Raw genomic sequence first — 21,629 nt, 5'->3', positions numbered from 1 at the left:
CCATTGCAATGGGAAGCCTACCCGCTGCACCTGGAGAAAAGCCCCCTACTCGCCACAACTGGAGAAAAATGTGAGCAGCAAAGCCCAGCACAACCAGAAACAGATAACATTGATTTATTTTTCAAAACCCAAAGGGCTCCTAATACAACATGGTAAATCAACTCTGTGTCAATAAAATTTTTAAAAGCCACAAACCCAAAGGGCTCAGCAGTTCTTAAACCATGTCTACCATTGTCCCCATCAAAGATACCCTCTACTATCTATGAAACAATTTCAGTTGACCGTCCCCAAAACACATCACACAGAATTTAAGTCCTATTCCTGTCCGCCTTCACCACGGCCCTGCTGTTCCCCCTGGAAATCTCTCCTGTCTCAGTGAATGGCTAAACCGGCCCTCTAACTGCTTAAGCCCCAAACCAAGGAGATAGAATCCATGCCTTATTTCCTCTCTGTTTTCAATCCTTCAGAAAGCCTTGCTAATTCTAGCTCTGACTGTAACTCCGATGCACCCACCAGCCCACCCTCCCTGGAGCCCCTCCACCTCACTTATGTAAAGTGCTATAAAGGCCTCTTTTACGTGTTCTCTCCTCTTCCATTCCTGCCTCCTTTCCAATTCTTCCACAAACCAGCACTAGGAGTGACTTTCTTCAAACACAAATTAGATATGGCTATTCCTCCACATAAAAATCCTCCCTGGCTTCCTGTTGTATTTAGAATAAAATCAACATCAAACTCTTTACTATGGCCCCGAAGGACATCACAACTATCCCAACTTAATTCAAGCCACTCCTCCATTCACTCACCACTCCCAACTCCAGTCTCCCTCCCCTTCCTCAATATGCCAAGCTCCTTCTGGCTCAGGGCCTTTACAAACACTGTGGCTTCTGCCTGGAACTCTCTTTTCCTTCACTATTCCCATGGCTGACTCCTTCTCATCTTGAAGTCTGGTTTAAATGACACTTTCTCAGAGAAACCTTCCCTGATCACCCTTTTAAAATTATGATCCCCTCTTACACTCTATCTCAGTGCTCTATTTCTTTGCAGAATTTGTACCATTTATAATTATTTCATTTGTGACTTTCTTTGTTTTCTCTGTTTTACTAACCTGTAAGCTCCAAAAGGTCTAGGATCTTGACCATCTTGCTCATTTATTTATCTCTGACTCTGAGCACAGGGCCTAACCCATAGGAGACACTCATCAAGTGTGTATTGAATGGACGAATGAGTGAAAGCCTGTTTACTTCTCAGCATCCCCTTCCTGCCCAGGAGAATGTAAATTCTATTGAGATAGGAGACAGATGGGTTCCTGGGCTGGACAGCTAGGTTTGTCAAGTAGAGTAAAACTAAAGCTTTGTTCTCACCCAGACATTCCAAGCTAGTGGCAAAAGCTGAGCTCTGCTAAAGTAGAGAGATAAGGTACCTATTCCTGAGGTCAAGGAAGACTTCCCTGTCTGCACATGTGCAGGAAGGCTTTTGGGGGATTGAAAAGGGGAGGGGCCCCACCCCCTAGTAAGTGTGGACACGTATCCATAGGCCTCTGCGGTGGAATCCATCTTAGCAACAAGTTGCGCAGGCATCTTGGCAAGGGTCTTAGGACCAGTCAGGTGTGAAGAAAGAAACAAGATAACTGGCCACATGTAAACAAAGACCTGGAAGGACTGTCCTGTACCAGTGACTTAAATCACCTCCTTACTGTGCTCTTCTCCATTCAGGATGCGCTCTTCTCTGGGTATGTATTTCTTCCTAGCTTCTGACTCCAGTGAACTGTTTCTCTGTGCTCTCCCATACTTTGTGCTGTGTCTCTAATAAACTTTGTACCCTTTTACAGTTTTTGCCTCCTTGCAACATTCTTCTTTCAAAGAAGGGAAAGAGCCAGAGCCACTCTGCTTCTGGCCTCTAGCCCCTGGTGGTCTAGTGGCTAGATTCCCGGTATTCATTCAGGCTGCCTAGCTTAGGGAACTAAGATCTCTTTTCAGGACAGCTCACTGCAGTCTCTCTGAGATCACTGTGGCAACTCTATCCCGTTATCCCCAGCACCTAGTATGGTGAATGAATACTCAATAGATATTTGTTGAGTTAAAATGAAAAACAGGAGCTCAGTTAGGAAACAGTGGGAAGAATCTTCATTGGAGACAATGAAGAATGATTTAAAAAGGCGGAAGGCAAAATAATTATCTTGCTATTTTTGGTATAATCACCTATTACATGTATCCTTTACTATAAGTATGCAAATATTATGCACTGTTGAGTTAATATTAGCATATGGTTACATTGCCTTTCTTGTCTTTTTTTTTTCCTGAAGCTAATAATTTTTCTTTACATAGCTCTCTGTGCAGCTTTCATCAAGTTCTTCCAAAACTCTCTCTCTCAGAATTTTAAAGCACCTCTAAATACTCTTCTCTCTACCAAGTGCTCAAATCCATCTGATGACCATTAGTTCTGCGTTTTCCCTTGCACCCTCCATCCTCCTGCTCGTCACTGCACCCTCTCGTCTTGCTGCCCAAGATTTCCCTTTGCTTTTCTTCCAGCCTGGATCTCTTATTTCTAGGATCCTATGTCTTCTCCTTTCTTAGTTTATCCTCTCTTTTGGCAAAGCATCTCCTGCTGAAGCTTCTTGAGAGAGAATGGAAGGGAAGTCTCCTCACTGCTAAGAATCCCACTTCTCATTTCTAAGGATTAATCCTGCTCCCTTACAATCTCCTTTAATTAAAAGCAGGGGCTAGGAGTTATTTTTCTTTTAATATCCTAGTCTGTACATGACTATTCCCCTACCAGTTCCTGTTCATCACAGATCCTAAAATTATCCTAGTTATTTATCTGTTTACCAATATATTATCTTTCCACCGTACATGCCTTACTCCATCAAATGTATCTTCAGCACATTAAAGTTTCCAGTCCCACTAAAACTACTGAATAAATAGACAAATGAATTTAAAAAAAAAAAGGTGGAAGGGAGAGTGGAAAGTGGAGGGCACAGGCCCCCACTTACTACTGGGAAGACTACCCTGGTACCGGTTTTGCCTTTTCTAGGCACTATTATGTACAGAGTCAGACAAACCCAGCAGAATTACAGAATCTAGGGAAAGCTACAGAAATGTTTCTTTCTTTTAGAATAATTTTAAACAACAGATCTCAGTGTGTGGATTATCCTGTAGAGAGAAAACCAACGCTGATTCTAGAATATAGATGCTTACAGCACTATATCAAACAGGAGAATTAAAGAAGTACACATTTATTTTGGTAACTGTGACAATTATTTCTTTCTACTCTGTGGCCCTGTGATGTTGGTGTAGACCAGGAGAACTCTGCCCAGGCAGGAAGAAGTTACAACCTCCTGGGTCCCCCTCACCTGACCCTCCCTACCTCCATGCTATTAATCTCTTTAAGTTGGAAAAGGTTCCTGGGTATTTTTTGACTGTTTAAGAGTCCAGTTCAATATGTTTGCACAAGTGTACAAAGATATATGTTCAAGTGTACAAGATGTATGTTTGCACAAGTGTACAAGATGTATGTTCTCTGCACTGTTGCCTCTATTAGCAACCCTCTGGACACCCACGGGGGAGGCTGGTCCCTTTATACTTCCCAGTGCTAAACCCATGTGGGAAATCTCTGTTGATGAACTCTGCTGGTTTGAAGGCTACCAAGACATGCTTGTAAGTGAAAATAGCAAGATGAAGAATGATGTTTGTTCCTACTTCAATAGCTACAGAGTTTGTATAATTTAAAATATATGTCTCTATGTATAAAAAGTTTCAAGATTCTCAAGATACTGTTAAAGCTTGCCTCTAAGGAAGAAGACAGGAGTCATATTATTTAAGGTTTTTTAAGCCATCGGCCATGTATTACCTTTTTTCAATTAAAAAATACTACTTAATCTTTAAAATTGACAAATACTCTCTCATGAATTGTAGACTCCGATTCTCATCAAGCTTAGAGTAATTAACTAGAATAACTAGAATAATTAACATCAGGTCTGATTCCTTCATGATTAATTAAAATACTGATAATATTAGGGTGGTACTTTGCAGTTTCCAAAACACTTTCACATATACTATTTCATAACAACCCACTGAAGAATGCATTAGCAGTACTGATACCAACCACTTTTATCAATGAAAAAAAAAAAAAAAACAAACACATTCAAGGTAAATAGGAAGTTGTGGATTCAGGACTTAAATGAGGTCTTTGAACATCAAATGTTGGCTTTCCCCCAAAGCCAACTTCTCCTCTCTTCACCAAATCATTTTCTAAAAGAACAACTCCCTACATCAACTTCAAATTATAACATAATTATTGGGATGTTTATCATCTCTTTAAAATGCTGTTAAATTTTAGGTGTCTTGAAAAGCCTGAATAAGAATTTTCCTATTGTTGTTGGATGCCATTTTCTGCTTCATGGGAGAAAACATATGAATAATGTAAGATTTTTTTCTCCTCTCTTGTTTATCCATCTATTATCAACATTTTATTTCAGGCAGGAATAGGGCTATGGGCATAATCCTGATGTTGATCCCAGAAAATTGGTTCTTATGAGCCTTTCCATAGCCCTGATGGGACCAGAACACTTAAAATAGACACTTGACAGAATTCCAGTCCTAATGATATAAAATAGAGGAGGGAGTTCCCAGGATTCCCCTCTTCCATGTTGATCTGAGTAACTTGACATAGCTTTCTGATGAGCTGACTAGATGGCCCTTTGTTGCAATAAGTAGGAAAGGGGCCTCTTTCTTTCCTCACCAGGGATTTTCAATCCTGTGTGCACAATGCAACCATCTAGAGAACTTAAAAAAATTTACTGATGCTTGGGCCCAACCCCCAGAGTTTAATGGGTTAATCAGTCTGAGCTGGTGCCTGGACATAGATATTTTTAAAATCTCTGTAGGTGATACAATATTAATAAGTGTTGGGGCTGTGTTTACCAGCTGTCTTCTCCTGGATCTATTGGGATGCAGCTCTCCCCTAAAGCAAAGAGCAGCCCCAGCCTTATCAAGGTCCTTTAATGTCCCTCAGTGGGCTTGGCCAGTACCATCTCTCCCACTTTCCATGAGGCTGAACTCTGAGCTTCTAGCTGAGAACTTGCTCAGGCATTTGAACAGATTTCAGACAGCCTCTTAACAGAACACTGCTGCTGCTGCTGCTAAGTCACTTCAGTCATGTCCGACTCTGTGTGACCCCATAGACGGCCCCATCCTCGTCCCTGGGATTCTCCAGGCAAGAACACTGGAGTGGGTTGCCATTTCCTTCTCCAATGCATGAAAGTGAAAAGTGAAAGTGAAGTCATTCAGTCATGTCCAACTCTTCATGACCCCAGGGACTGCAGCCTACCAGGCTCTTCCATCCACGGGAGTTTCCAGGCGAGAGTACCGGAGTGGGGTGCCATCACCTTCTCCATAACAGAACACTAGCCTTGCCTATGTCCTCTCATTGTGCCCCATACAATGTGAGAAGGCTCCAGATCCAGGCAAGAACTCAGGTCTTTTTATTTGTCACAAGAAGATATAGACTTTACCCACTGGAATTTAAGCTGGATGGATCTATTGCAAATCAGTAACAGAATTTCTATATTTCAGGACTTGCTAGGGAATACAGCCTGGTACTCTCTGCTCCTTCCAGTGCCTGAGATCAAGTCTCACTAAAATCTTAGAGTTCAAGGTCTGTGCAAATCACCTTCTTATCTAGAGTCTATATATTCCATCCTTGCCTGGAGCAAACAGGGAGTGTCAGGCTTGCACACCATTACTTTTTTTTTATTAAAAAATTTTACTGAGGGAAAGTTGATGTACAATATTATATTAGTTTCAGGTATACAACAGTGATCCAAAATTTTTAGAAATTTTTTTATAGATTGCTGCTGCTGCCAAGTCGCTTCAGTCGTGTCTGACTCTGTGCAACCCCATAGACGGCAGCCCACCAGGCTCCTCCGTCCCTGGGATTCTCCAGGCAAGAACACTGGAGTGGGTTGCCATTTCCTTCTCCAGTGCATGAAAGTGAAAAGTGAAAGTGAAGTCGCTCAGTCTTGTCTGACTCTTAGTGACCCCATGGACTGCAGCCTACCAGGCTCCTCCGTCCATAGGATTTTCCAGGTGAGAGTACTGGAGTGGGGTGCCATTTTTTATAGATTATACTCCACTTAAAGTTATAATAAAATATTAACTATATCCCCTTATTGTATAACTTATCATTGTAGCTTGTTTTATATGTAACATTTGTTCCTGTCAATCCCCTAGCCCTATCCTGCCCCTCCTCACTTCCCTCTCCCCGCTGGTAACCACTAATTTGTTCTCTATATCTGTGAATCGGCTTCTTTTTTGTTATATTCACTAGTTTGCTATTTTTTTAGATTTCACATGTAAGTGATATCATACAGTATTTGTCTTTCTCTGACTTATTTCACTAAGAATAATACTCTCTGAGTCCGTTCATGTTGCTACAAATGGCAAATTTTCTTTTTTATGGCTGTAGAATTTTCATGTACCTGTTAGCTATCCCTTGTCTTTTTTAGAAAAATGTCTATTCAAGTCTTCTGCTCATTTTTTAATCTAGTTTAAAAAAAATACTGAGTTGTACAAGCTGTTTATATATATTGGATATTAACCCCTTATCAGTAACATCATTCGCAAATATCTTCTCCCATTCAATAGGTTTTCTTCTAGAAGACCTAAATGTAAGACTGGAAACCATAAAACTCATAGAATGAGTTCAATAGTGTTCTTTCCTCTGCAATTTTTTGGACTAGTTTAAGAAAGATAGTCTTAACTCTTCTCTAAATGTTTGATAGAATTCACCTGTGAAGCTGTCTTTTCCTGGACTTTTGTTTGTTGGGAGTTTTGTTTTTTTTTTTTAACTGGTTTAATTTCATTACTGGTTATTGGTCAGTTTATATTTTCTATTTCTTCTTAGTTTAGTCTTGGGAGATTGTACAGTTCTAGGAATTTCTCCATTTCTTCTAGCTTGTCCACTGGCATTTATTTTTTATTAGAATTTAGTTGTTCATAATAATCTCTTACGATCCTTCATATTTCTGTGGTTTCAGTTGTAACTTCTCCTTTTTCATTTCTGATTTTATTGATTTTGTTCCTCTCTCTTTTTTTCTTGAGTCTGGCTAAAGGTTTATAATTTTTGCTTATTGTTTCAAAGAACCGACTCAGTTTCACTGATCTTTTCTATTTTTTAGTCTGTGTGATAATTTATTTCTGCCCCAATCTTTATCATTTCTTTCTTCCTACAAATGTTGGAGAAGATGTGGAGAATGGAATCTTCCTACATTGTGGGTAGGAATGTAAGCTAGTGTAGCTACTGTGGAAAGCAGTATGGCAGTTCCTCAGAAAACTAAAAATAGAATTATCATACGATCCAGCAATCCTACATGCTTCTCAGGTGGCCCAATGGTAAGGCATTTACCTGCCAATGCAGGAGACATAGGTTTGATCCCTGTGTCAGAAAGATCCCTGGGAGGAGGAAATGGCAACCCACTCCAGTATTCTCGCCTGGAGAATTCCATGGACAGTGGAGCCTGGCAGACTGCGGTCCATGGGGTTGCAAAAAGTCAGACACCACTGAGCACTCGTGCATACAATACACACCAGCAATACCACACCTGGGCATATATTCAGACATAACTATAACTCAAAAAGATCTGTGCAACCCTATGTTCATAGCAGCACTATTCACAGTAACCAAAACATGAAATCAGCCTAAATGTCCATCAGATGAATGAATGAAGACGTGGTACATATATACAATGGAATACTACTCAGCCACAGAAAAGAGTGAAATAACAGCATTTGCAGCAACATGGATTTAACTAGAGATTATCATACTAAGTGAAATATCAGAGAGAAAAAGACAGATACCATAGGATATCACTTATATATTGAATCTAAAATATGATACAAACGACCCTATCTATGAACCAAACAGAATCACGGGCATGAAGCACAGACTGGTGGTTGCCAAGGGGGTGGGGTTAGAGAAGGGATGGAAAGAGAGGCTGTTGTTAGCAGATGTAAGCTTTAAACAGAGAATGCATAAACAACAAAGTCCTCCTGTATAGCACAGAGAACTATATTCAATATCCTATGATTAAACCATAATGGATCCATACATATAAATGAATCATTTTGCTATACAGAAAAAGAAACACATTGTAACACTGTAAATCAACTATACTTCAATTAAAATATATTGACTAAGAAAAAATAAAGTCTATTTTGTCTGATATAAGTAACGCTACCCCAGCTTTCTACTGATTTTCATATGCATGGAAAACCTTTTTTCATCCCTCACTTTCAGTCTGTGTGTGTCTTTAGATCTGAAATGAGTCTCTTGTAGGCAGTGTGTGTATATATATATATTGTTCTTATATCCATTCATCCATTCTATGTCTTTTGATTGGAGCATCTAACCCATTTACATTTAAAGTGATTATTAATAAGTATGTACTTATTGCCATTTTGTTAACCATTAGATTTTTATACAAATGTCACTACAACGGTAACATTGAATAATATAGCCTTGAGGTTTTATGGTGATTTAATAAAAGGAATAGCCATTGAAATACCAGCCTTGATTTTAAGTAAAAGTATATTTGAAGGCAGTAGCCTATATTTTGTTCAGTGGATGAAACAGTAACGTTTTTTTGCTCATTTTGTTCAATCAGCAGACACTTATTAAGCACCTCCTTTGGACAGATAGATAGGTACTGGCCATTTATAGATAAATCAGGGAAGTGTCTATATTTCCAAGAATTCACAGGATAGTGTAGAGAAACAGTATAAACAAATAGTTACAAAACCATCAGCCAAGTGCAATAAAAGAGTTTAGTGCAAGGTGCACAGAGGGGCCCCAGCTTCACCTTGGCTGGGCAGTCAGAGAAGCAGGTCTGAAGGGAATGACTGAGGTTCCCCCAAGTTGAAAGTGGACGTTTACATTTTAGAAAGATAATTCTGGAAGCTACAAGGAGGTAGATTTATCGAATAACCATATATTGTGTAGCACTCACCATGATCCACACACTATTCTAAGTGCTTACATGGAGTAATACGTTTAATCTTCATAACAACTCTTTGAGGAAAGAACTGTTATCCCCATTTACACATGAGGAAACAGGCACACAGAGATTATGTAACTTGATTGAGATTGTATGGCTATTAAGGAACAAAATCAAGATTTACACTCAGACTGTTTGGCTCCAGAGTCCACACACTACCATTATGCTACAGTGCCTCAGAGAGAGAGAGAGAGCAAAAGGGAGGTGGGTGGACCAGTTACAAAGCTGATGTCAAGGGGAAATGGATACCCAGTATCTAGCAGGCGAAAACAACAGAAAAAATAGACTGAAACTCACTCTGTGGTTCTAGCTTAGGGAATTAGGAAAATTATTAAGCCTTTAACTGAGTAAACAAATGCTAGAGGTATACATTTCAGATAGGCCAAAAGGGGAACAACATTTATGAGACAGAATTTATGTTCTAGGAAATCTAAATATTCAATAGACTAATTAACATGTTTAATTCTTGTAACTTTAAGAGCTGGTTTTTAAATATGAGAAGACAGAAGTTCAGAGAGGTTAAGTGAAGTCACACAATATATTAGACATTTGCTGGTTTGGGCTGCCTAGAGTCCTAACAGCACTTCGGTTTTCTCTAGGGGAATCACATCCCTCCCATTACATGTAGTCTTCTTGGTAGGGCATAATTTCAGGTACTCGCTTCCCAACAAAAGTTGAAAAGCTGCATCATTCCTCTTTCTGGTTATTGGTGTACCCAAGGAGAAGACAGGCTGGTCAGAGTTGGTTTTGATTGCTTGACCCTAAGAAATCCTAACTGAAATCCACAGTAATTGTCAAAGCCAAAATTGTCAAACCCTGGTCCCTCTGCTGCTGCTGCTAAGTCACTTCAGTCGTGTCCGACTCTGTGCGACCCCATAGACTGCAGCCCACCAGGCTCCCCCATCCCTGGGATTCTCCAGGCAAGAACACTGAAGTGAGTTGCCATTCCCTTCTCCAATGCATATAAGTGAAAAGTGAAAGTGAAGTTACTCAGTGGTGTCTGACCCTCAGCAACCCCATGGACTGCAGCCTACCAGGCTCCTCCGTCCATGGGATTTTCCAGGCAGGAGTACTGGAGTGGGGTGCCATTGCCTTCTCCACTGGTCCCTCTAATGCCCATCTAATGGACATCTGCTAAGTTGCTAAGTCGCTTCAGTCGTGTCCGACCCTGTGCGATCCCATAGACAGCAGCCCACCAGGCTCCCTGGTCCCTGGGATTCTCCAGGCAAGAACACTGGAGTGGGTTGCCATTTCCTTCTCCAATGCATGAAAGTGAAAAGTGAAAGTGAAGTCACTCAGTCGTGTCCGACTCCCAGCAACCCCATGGACTGCAGCCCACCAGGCTCCTCCATCAATGGGATTTGCCAGGCAAGAGTACTGGAGTGGGTTGCCATTGCCTTCTCCAAATGGACATCTAATGGACATCTAATGTCCATCTAATACTTTTAGATTGTATAATGACACCTTGCTGCTCCCAATGTTTCTCCAAGCAGAATACATGGTGATTGTTCACTATAGGTTCAATATGAGGTTTTTGGGGTTTTTTTTACAAACCATTAGGTGTTTTTTCCAAGTAAACTAGCGAAGCCACCATGGAAAACATTGAGTAGTATGGAGTTCCTCAGAAAACTAAAAACAGCTCAGCCATATGATTCAGCAATTCCACTTTTGGGTATTTACCCAAAGAAGAACTCAAAAATGTATACACACCCCCATGTTGACTGCAGCATTATTTACGATTGCTGAGATATGGAAACAGCCTAAATGTCCATCGATAGATAAATGTGGTATATTCCATATATTATTCAACCATAAAACAAGAGTGAAACCTTGCCATTTGCAACAATATAGATGGACCTTGAGGGCATTATGGTAAGTGAAATAAGTTGGACAGGGAAGGACAAATACTATATGATCTCATTTATATGAGAAATGGGCTTCCCTGGTGGCTCAAAGTGTAAAGCATCTGCCTGCAATGCGGGAGACCCAGGTTTGATCCCTGGGTTGGGAAGATCCCCTGGAGAAGGAAATGGCAAACAACTCCAGTATTCTTGCCTAAAGAATCCCATGGACAGAGCAGCCTGGTAAGCTATAGTCCATGGGGTCGCAAAGAGTCGGACACGACTGAGAGACTACTTCACTTCATATATGATAAATGAGAAAAAAAAAATCAAGCTCAAAGATACAAAGAATCAGTGGTGGTTGCTAGAGGTGGAGTGGGAGATGGGCAAAATGAGTGAAGGTGGTCAAAATGTACAAAATTCCAGCTATAAAATAAATAGGTCAGGGGAATGTAATGGACAGCATGGTGACCACAATTAATAATACTGTATTGCATATTTGAAGGTTGTTAAAACCTTTTTAAGTAGATCTTAAAAAGCCTCATCTCAAGCGAAAAAAACTTTGTAACCATGTGTGGTGACAGGCGTTGACTAGATTTACTGCTGTGATCATTTTGCAACATGTACAGATATCAAATCATTACACTGTATACTTGAAATTAATCTCAATTACACCTCAATAAAAATAATAAAAAGGTGCTTATTCCAGGGTGAGTGAAGAACTTTATCAGGCAATTAAAATCAGGTTTATTGAGGTATAATTGACATGCAACAAAATTCATCCTGTTTAATGAACAAGTCTGTGATTTTAATAACATATACAGTTGTGTAATTCCATCAAAATCAAGATATAGAATTCCCTTATACCCTTTTATAGTCAATTCCTACTACCCCAACCCCGGTAACCACTGATCTTTTAAAACTCTCTATAGTTTTCCATTTTCCAGAATGCCATGGAAGTGGAATTTTACAACATGTGGCCTTTTGAGTCTGCAAAATGCATTTGAGAGTTATCCATGCTGTTTCATGATCATTAGTTCACTTATCAGGTAAGTTTTACTGAATGTTAAACTTGTTAAGTTGTCAGACAGTTAATAAGGAGTTGCTAGCCTAGGCACTACTCCAGGTCTTGGGAGTACAGCAGTGACTGAAAGAATCTTAAGTTCCTGCCTTTAATGAGCTGATATCCTAATTCTGGGTAGGGAGGCAGACAGGCAATAAACACATAAAGTGAAGTCGCTCAGTTGGGGCCGACTCTTTGCGACCCCATGGGCACCAGACTCCTTCGTCCATGGGATTTTCCAGGCAAGAGTACTGGAGTGGGTTGCCATTTCCTTCTCCAGGGAATCTTCCCGACCCAGGGATCCAACCCAGGTCTCCCACATTGTAAACAGAAGCTTTACCATCTGAGCCACCAGGAAAGTCTTAATAAACACATAAACAGGACTTTTAAAAGAATTTAATTTCAAAGATTTGCAGGTGCTAAAATAGGATAAGAATAGAGTGGCAGAAGTGAGCATAGGGGTGCTGATTTATCTAGGGTGAGCTTTTAAGGTCTCTCTAAGAGATGGGGATTGGAATCCACATAAAGAGATGTGGGCATCCATGCAAAGATCTGGGAAAAGAGCAAATAACAGGAAGAACAATAAGTGCAAAGGTCTAGAAAGGAACCAAGCTTGATGTGTTCAAGAGACAGGAAGAAGGTTAAAGGGACCGGTATGCTGAGGACCAGGAGCGAATTGTGGGTTAATTCGGAGAGCCAATCAGAAGGTTTAGTAGCCTAATGTGAGAATACCAGTCTTTTTCTAGTTGCAAAGGGAAACCTTGGGAGAGATTTGAATCAGAGTGATGTGCCATGATTTACACTTTATAAAGATAGCTCTTGTTGCTATGTGGTGGGTGGACTGTGCTGGGTGGGTATGGGTTAACAGCAGAGAAAGGGAGATGGGTCTGGAAACTTTCTTAGAGTTTCAGAGACAGTTGGCAGTGGCTTGAACCAGGACTGCAGCAGCACAGATGGTGAGAAATCTTGAAATTTTCCACTTTTGTGGCATGGTAGGAAAAAAGAAACAAAATCTCCCAACCCGTCACATTTTAATATATCTTTTAAAAGCTTTGACCTTAAAAATCTCATAGATGCAAATTTGGAGAAATATACAAAAGTTTAAAACATTCAAGGTAACACAAAGTAGGCTAGTGACTGATCTGCATGTGTGCCTGCTCAGTTGCTCAGTCATGTCTGACTCTTTGCAACCCCATGAACTGCAGCCCACCAGGCTCCTCTTGTCCATGGAATTCTTCAGGCAAGATACTAGAGTTGATGCCATTTTCTTCCTCCAGGGGATCGAACTTCATCTCCTGCATCTCCTGCATTGGCAGGCAGATTCTTTAGCACTAGCACCACCTGGGAAACCCAATCTGTACAGTGCAGGTAAACTAGTCTTGATGATTAAGGTCAATATATGCTAAATGGGGGACATTCTTTTGATTCCCTGTGGGCACTGATGAAACTAAGCCAGAAGCTCACCTTTATCTACTCTGTTGTCATAACAGGCAAAGAACTCACAAGGGCCATAATCTAAATACATTCACATGAACCCCAGATTTGAAGAGCTATAAATGTAGGTTGGATTCCAAAGTAAAAACGGTAGGAAGAGATTCATTGCTGAGGCTGTATCTGGTCAAAGTCCCATCACAGTCACACTTCTCAACCTTTAGGCTTAGAGATGAGAATCATTATAAAGTTGAGTCAGAAATATAGTGAGCCTCTAACTATAGTAAACTGAAAAAAAAAAATCATGTTCTCCTACGGCTTTCAGTTTTCATTTCTTTACATCCTCCATTCCATCAGGACATGCAGGTCCTCCAAAGGCACTCGGTGTTGTGGTCTGAGATCATCATTTGCCTTTAATCATTTTGATCTACAGCTGATGCCACTTTCCCAGCCAAGACCTGCCTCCCTTAAAAACAAAGATCTCAACTTCAGAGGGAATGAAGAAATGTATCTTAATGGAGTGTTCTGTTCCTTTCACTGTTCAAAGGATTTGAGAAATTTGTTTGTTTTGAAACAAGTAACCAGCCTCCTCCACCTGCATATTACTAAACTCCGGGGGGGCACCCTGCAGACCTGAAGACCTGGGTGACCCTCTGTTGTCAGCCTATCTCATTCTTGCCCTGCTTCCTGTTTACTTATTTGGCTTTGTTTTTAAAGTGAAAAGAAAGAAAGTGAAGTCGCTCAGTGGGGTCCTACTCTTTGCGACACCCATAGGCACTGCCGGCCTCCTTCATCCATGGGATTTTCTAGGCAAGAGTCCTGGAATGGGTTGCCATTTCCCTCTCCAGGGAATCTTCCCGACCCAGGGATCAAACCCAGGTCTCCCGCATTGTAGAGAGATTCTTTGCCATCTGAGCCACCAGGGAAGTCTTGTTTTTAAACTGAGTTTATATCTGACTCACCCTCAGACTTTCAGTTAGGGTAAAATATACTGCAAGTGTTTGCCAGGGAGGAGATTCAGAACAGGGACTGCAGCCTTTCAGAGACAGTGTGTTAGTTAATCATCAGAGAAATGCAAATTATAGCCACAATAAGATATCAGCTCATACCTGTCAGAATCGCTATCATCAAAAAGACTACAAATAACAAATGTTGGTGACAATGTGGAGAAAAGTGAACCCTTGGGCACTGTTGGGTGGAATATAAATTGGTTCACCACTGTGCAGAACAGTATGGCTGTTTCTTAAAAAAAATAAAAATAAAAACAGAACTAGTCAATACCATTGTTGTCATTTTACTCACAAAGTCATGCCTGACTCTTAGTGACCCCATGGATTGTAGCCCACCAGGCTCCTCTGTCCATGGCATTTCCCAAGCAAGAATACTAGAGTGGGTTACCATTTCCTTCTCCAGGAGATCTTCCCAACCCAGGGATAGAATCCACGTCTCCTGCTTGGCGGATGGATTCTTTACCACTGAGCCACCTGGGAAGTCCAGCCAATGCCATAGGACCCAGCACTTCCACTCCTGGGTATGTAACTGAAAAAGATGAAAAGCGCTAATTGGAAAAGATAGACATACCCCAATGTTCACAGCAGTACTATTCACAATTGCCAAGATATGGAAGAAAGCAACCTAAGTGTCCATCAACGTGGATAAAGACAATGAATGAATAAATACTACTGGAGAAGGCAATCGCACCCCACTCCAGTACTCCTGCCGGGAAAATCCCATGGGCGGAGGAGCCTGGTAGGCTGCAGTCCATGGGGTCGCTAAGAGTTGGGCACGACTGAGTGACTTCACTTTCACTTTTCACTTTCATGCATTGGAGAAGGGAATGGCAACCCACTCCAGTGTTCTTGCCTGGAGAATCACAGGGATGGGGGAGCCTGGTGGGCTGCAGTCTCTGGGGTCGCACAGAGTCGGACATGACTGAAGCGACTTAGCAGTAGCAGCAACAGCCAAAAAAAGAATGAAAATTTGCCATTTGCAACAACATGGATGGACGTGAAGGATAATATGTTTAGTGAAATAATCCAGAGAAAGGCAAATACTGTATGCTATCATTTATATGTGGAATCTAAAACAAACTGTGCATGCTAAGTTGCTTTAGTTGTGTCCAACTCTTTGAGACCCTATGGACTGCAGCCTGCCAGACTCCTGTGTCCATGGGAGTTTCCAGGCAAGAAAACTGGAGTGGATTGCCATGCCCTCCTCCAGGGCATCTTCCTGACACAGCAACTGAACCCACGTCTCTTATGTCTCCTACGTTGGGAGGCAGGTTCTTTATCACTAAGGCCACCCGGTAAGCCCCAAAACAAACTAGTGAATATAATAAAAAAGAAACAGATTCACAGATATAAAGAACAAATGTTACTAGTGGGGAGGGGTGGGGGTGGGGCAAGATATGGGGAGGGGATTAAGAGGTGCAAATTCCTATGTATACAATAAATAAGCTACATGGATATATTGTATGACACAGGGAATATAGCCAATATTTTATAATAACTTTGAATAGAGAATAACCTTTAAAAATTGTGAATCACTATGTTATATACCTGAAATATATATAATATTGTAGACAACTATACCTCAATAAAAATTTTTCTTATTTAAAAAGAAAAAAAAACAAACAAATGCTGTGTCAATGGTGTTACTCAGTTAGGGGGCAGGAAGGTGGAGGATGGGAGTAGAAAATTAAACAGGACTGTCTCTACAGCCCTCTCCTCCTTTTCAGCATGAATCTGTTCCAGGGAAAATGCCTTAACCAAGACTCGACAAAATCTACGGGGCTTAGGAAACCCAGAAGAGGACTTTTCAGAGAAGATACAGGCAGGGGAGCATGGTGGCAGCTTCTCCTGCTCTTTTCATACAGTTACACAAGCATACTCTATCCCCGGCCCCTGTGTCCACGCCATTAAAACAAACACGGTCAACCATGTCCACAGGGAAGACTTCATCCTTCTGAAGCCTATTCACACCTCAAGAAGCTTTTTTTTGAATGGCAAACACACTTGTAACTAAGATCATACCACTGCTAATCATCCTTCTTTGTATAAAGTAATATCTAGCTGAGGACAAGAGTGAACTACAAAAGATAACTCCAGAGAAAGGAAAGAGAGAAGTATTATTACTTTTTATTATATGTCACTTTAAAAGAACTTATTGTATTAATTTTTCATTTTTTTAACTTTTTATTTTGTATTGGGGTATAGCTGATTAAACAATACCATGATAGTTTCAGGTGAACAGTGAAGGGACTCAGCCATTTACATACATGTATTCATCCTTCCCTAAACCCGCCTCCCATCCAGGCTGCCACATAACACTGAGCAGAGTTCCATGTGCTATACAGTATGTCCCTGTTGGTTATCCGTTTTAAATATAGCAATGTGTATGATGTCACTTTTTTAAAATTGGAGGATAATTGCTTTACAATGTTGTGTTGGTTTCTGCCCTGCAACATCGTGAATCAGCAATAAGTTTACATATGTCCCCTCCCTCTTGAACCTGCCTTCCACCCCCTACCCCATCCCACCCCTCTAGGTTGTCATGGAGCACTGAGTTGAGCTCTCTGTGTTACACAGCAACTTCCCACTATCTATCTGTTTTACATATGGTAATGTATATGTTTAATGCTACTATCTCAATTCATCCCAACCTCTCTTTCTTCTGTTGGGTCCACAAGTCTCTATGTCTGCATCTCAAGAAAGGATATTATTGATGAAGTAAGATGCTACTAAGGTTTCTGCTGGATTGCCTGATACACATTATTCAAAAATATATTGAGAACAACTCTTGGTATACATTCATCTGTTCATTAAATAAAGATCTCTTTTGTACCTGAGAAGATAATGTAGCCATTTGGCATGTAGTGGGTGGTCATAACTAACAGTTAGTTATAAGTGTTATTATTACTATCCCTACTGGTATTAGTATTACCGCTACTATTACTCTTTGGCATGTTGGACACTATACTGGGTTCTGGGAACAGAGAGAAGCAAAACTTAGCCTCCGTCCTCAGGGAACTTACAGTCTAGGAGAGGGGATGATGAGTAAGTGCAGGCTGTGACACAGTGTCGCTAGTGCTGGGTGGGGTGGCCAACACACCCAGGAGACTGGCACAGGATGGAACAGGGATGGGTACTGCTTCTGGAGAAAGTTGTAACTGAGAGGGGTCTGGAAGGATAGATAGAAGTTAGTCAGGTATAACAGTCAGTGTCTTAATTGTGAGTAACAGAAAATAGCTCTGGCCAGAATCTTTGGAAATGACATCAATTAGCTACACAGTTTCAGGGAGAGCTATGGAACAATTTGGCAAAGGGGTACCAATGTGATGTGGATGTTGGTGGTGGTGTGGCTTCACAGACAGTCCCAGGGAAACCATGCCATCTCTGCCATGGCCAAGTAGGGTGTCTTCCCTATTTTGCTTCTTGGTGGCTTTACTTCCAGAGTCCACGTTCAGATCAGTTCAGCTGATAGACCAAGGCTGGCTACCTATCCATTCCTTAGGTACCAGGGTAGCTGGCAAATTGAGTATTGGGTCTTTTCCACTTCTGTCAAGGAAGACACCTCTTGTTTCCTGACAAGACTCATAATGTGAGGTTTGTCCTTACATGGGAAGAAGGTTTAGAGGCTGTGAGTCAAAATGCATCAAATGTTTTCTGTTCCAGGTAAAGCAGGAAGGAAAGGTCACTGTGCAACATATGCAAAGGCCTGACCTGGGGTGAGAGACAGTACAGAGAATTTGCAGGCCTGTGATACTCCAGTGTGACTGGAGCATGGACTGGGGGGAGGGAGGTATCTAAAGACAGAAGTAGAAAGGTAATCAGAGTCTAGATCAAGGGGAAGCCTGTTGTGTTTTGTGTCCTCTAAGGACTTTTGTCTTCAATTTATGAATGAAATATGGTAAGGTTTTAAGTTTGGGAGTAAGGGACAGGGTAGTAGAGATGGGATGGGACTGGCAGGGAAGATCAGATTTCTGAAGTTTGAGCTGTGTATTCATAAAGCTTATCAGAAAACATCTTCTTTATCATGTTAGCTCAGAGGTGTCTATTCACTTTTGCGTCATCTGGTCAATCACAGCTCTCCATCCTGCCTTTCTGTGTCATAAATTAGATCCACTTATCCCAAATTACAATTATCACAGAGGACATTTTTGGGTTGTAAATTCTTACATTCAAGCACAGTGTAGACACGAGCAGGTTAAAAACTGGCCAGGATTGCAAGAACTGTGTTTAGATCCAGTACAAACTCCCAACTCTAACAAATTTTCCCAATGGTATAAGCAATGTGCTAGACCATGGAGGCAAGTCACCAAAATCAGACATCATTTTAGTTTCCTAACCCACAGGAAATGTTTTCTTCAGATAACATGGAGTAAATTGGAGATGTGATGATAATCTGGCCAATTCAGGGCTAATGGTCTGATGGAATTTGTTGGCTACTGTGGAAATCAGGAGAAGGAAAGAAGGCATCTGGAGTGTTGCAGCTCACTGGCTCTCCAACCAGGAGAAACCATGCTAATGAATAATGCCTAGGGGAGGTGATACTCTGGGTGACGTGCTGGGAGTCACAAAGGGGAAAACCCATCTCTGTCCTTACTGCTGGGGTGGTAGGGAGGAGGAAGAAATAGAAATTCAGACTTGGTTCAGCTTGCTTTTCCAGTTTACCATCTCTTCCCTACATCTCCCATCACTCCTGCCTATGGAACAAACTGTGCCTGCAGTCTCTGCAAAATCATCAAAAGCCCCTAGCTCTTGAGAAACAGAAGTTCTGGGGTATGTTGCTAATGGACACAGGGCTAAGAACCCAATCCAATGACACCTTTTCATCAAGCCCTGACCCTTAACTAGTTGTTTACCAGTGAGAATGGCCACACTAGTTAATGCCTGGAATTCACTTGAAGTGTGGGTGATAGGATTGCAGTAAGTGACAATGATTTTTACACTGTCCTTGGCAGCAAAAGGATAGCAGGACTATTGTCAATTTGAATCTAGAAAACTGTGTGATTTGTGAAATCTCACAGAAACTTACAGTGAAAATCCTGTGGATAGTTATATGGCTACATCTTTTTGTATGATTTAGTGTTAATGAATTTTAAAAGAATTTTGAAAACGTAAACCAGGATTTTAAAATAGTGAGGCGAGTCTTCCCTGAATGAATGTCTTCAGGTCTGATTGAATCATCCGGTTAACTAATGAATGTAGCTAAGATTTCAAATGTATTCTGGGGGAGTAGGAGGTGAATCGCTTGGCTTCTTATTGAACCACATTCACTAGATAAATGTCAGATGTGCACTTATATGTATCTGTTGAGAAGCATCTTGAAAAAACATACAGAGAGGGTGAGAGAGGCCATCACGATCACTGTTACTTATCGTCCAGGGTAGAGAAGGGCTTAAGGAAATTTCGATCCCACTGTCAAAACACATTACAGTGACCTTGAGGGAACATGGCTTGTGTCATATTCACTCAGGCAGCTTTACAGACACAGGCACAGCTAAATGAACAGAGCTGTTTCTTTGTTCCATCAGAGTAAGAAGCAATCTCTCCTCTGGAACATTCTGAGGAGAGGAATTGCTGAGCTTTGGGGCAATTCACACAACAAACCATCTCTGGGTGCTTTTGGTCATTATGCAATTTTAAAAAAAATGTTTATTTTTTATTATATACTTTACATTGAACACTTTAAGAAAATAATTATGATGATTTCCACATACAGTCCTTAAACTCAATAGGTATTCTTTATTATTATACCCAATCAATATTTAGAAATGTAGAAGACAATGTCTAGGAATGGCAGTAAACCAATCAATGAATAAAAATAAGTAAAATAACTATATAAACTATAAATCTTGGGGATTAAAACATACACCATCAGTTAAGTCAATTTACCATTTCCCACCATGTTCTGTTTGTTTGTTTTTGGAAACACGATTCATGGATTTATGTGTGTATGTGTTTCAATCACATATACATCCAATGCAAGAGTTAAATTAGACCACTAATGTCAACAACTACAAATTGAGCCTCAACGTAAATGTTAATAGTAGCATTATTCACGATAGACAAAAGGTGGAAACAAGCCAGTGTCCATTCACAGATGAGTAGACAAACAAAATGTGATCTATATGTACATTGGATATTATCCAGTGGTAAAAAGGAAATTCTGACCTATGATGAAACTTGAAACATTATCCTAAGTGAAATAAACCAGTCACAAAAAGACAGGTATTTTAAGATTTCACTTTATGAGGCACTAGAGAGGGCAAATTCAGAGAGATAGAAAGTAGAATGGTAGTTGCTTGGGGTTGGGGAGACAGCATAATAGGGAATTATTTTTAATGGGTAGTTTCTGTTTGGGATGACAAAGAGTTCTGGGAATGGATTGTGAAGGCCACACAACAACATGGATATATTTAATGCTACTGAATTACACACTTAAAAATGGTGAAAATGATAAATCATATTATGTGTGAAAGAAAGTGAAAGTGTTAGTCGCTCAGCTGTGTCCATCTCTTTGCAGCCCCATAGACTATAGACCACCAGGATCCTCTTTCCATGGAATTCTCCAAACAAGAATACTGGAGTTTGTAGCCATTCCCTTTTCCAGGAGATCTTCCTGTCCCAGGGATTAAAGCCAGATCTCTTGCACTGCAGGCATATTCTTTACCATCTGAGCCACCAGGGAAGCCCCATGTTATGTGTGTTTTACCACAATTTAGACAAAAACAGGATAGAAAGCCCAGAAATAAACCCACACATCTATGGTCAATTAATCAGTTACAAAGGAAGCAAGACTACACAATGGAGAAAAGAATCTTCTTCAATAAGTGGTTCTTAGAAAACTAGACAGCTGCATGTAAAAAAAAAAAAGAAGAAGAAAGAAACTAGAATATTATTTAACACTATATGCAAAAATAAAATAGATTAAAGACCTGAATATAACACCAGATACTACAAAACTCTTTTAGGGAAACACAGGCAGAACACTCTCTGACATAAATCACAGCAGTATCCTTTTCAATCCATCACTCAGAGTAATGCATATGAAAACAAATGATGAGGTGGATGAAACTGGAGCTGATTATACAGAGTGAAGTAAACCAGAAAGAAAAACACCAATACAGCATATTAACACATATATATGGAATTTAGAAAGATGGTAACGATAACACTGTATGCAAGACAGCAAAAGAGACACAGATGTATAGAACAGACTTTTGGACTCTGGGAGAAGGAGA

This window comes from Ovis canadensis, chromosome 4 (genome assembly GCF_042477335.2).
Source record: "Ovis canadensis isolate MfBH-ARS-UI-01 breed Bighorn chromosome 4, ARS-UI_OviCan_v2, whole genome shotgun sequence".
Lineage (NCBI taxonomy): Eukaryota > Metazoa > Chordata > Mammalia > Artiodactyla > Bovidae > Ovis > Ovis canadensis.
The sequence above is the reverse complement of the archived record's forward strand: the minus strand, read 5'-3'. Positions refer to the sequence as shown.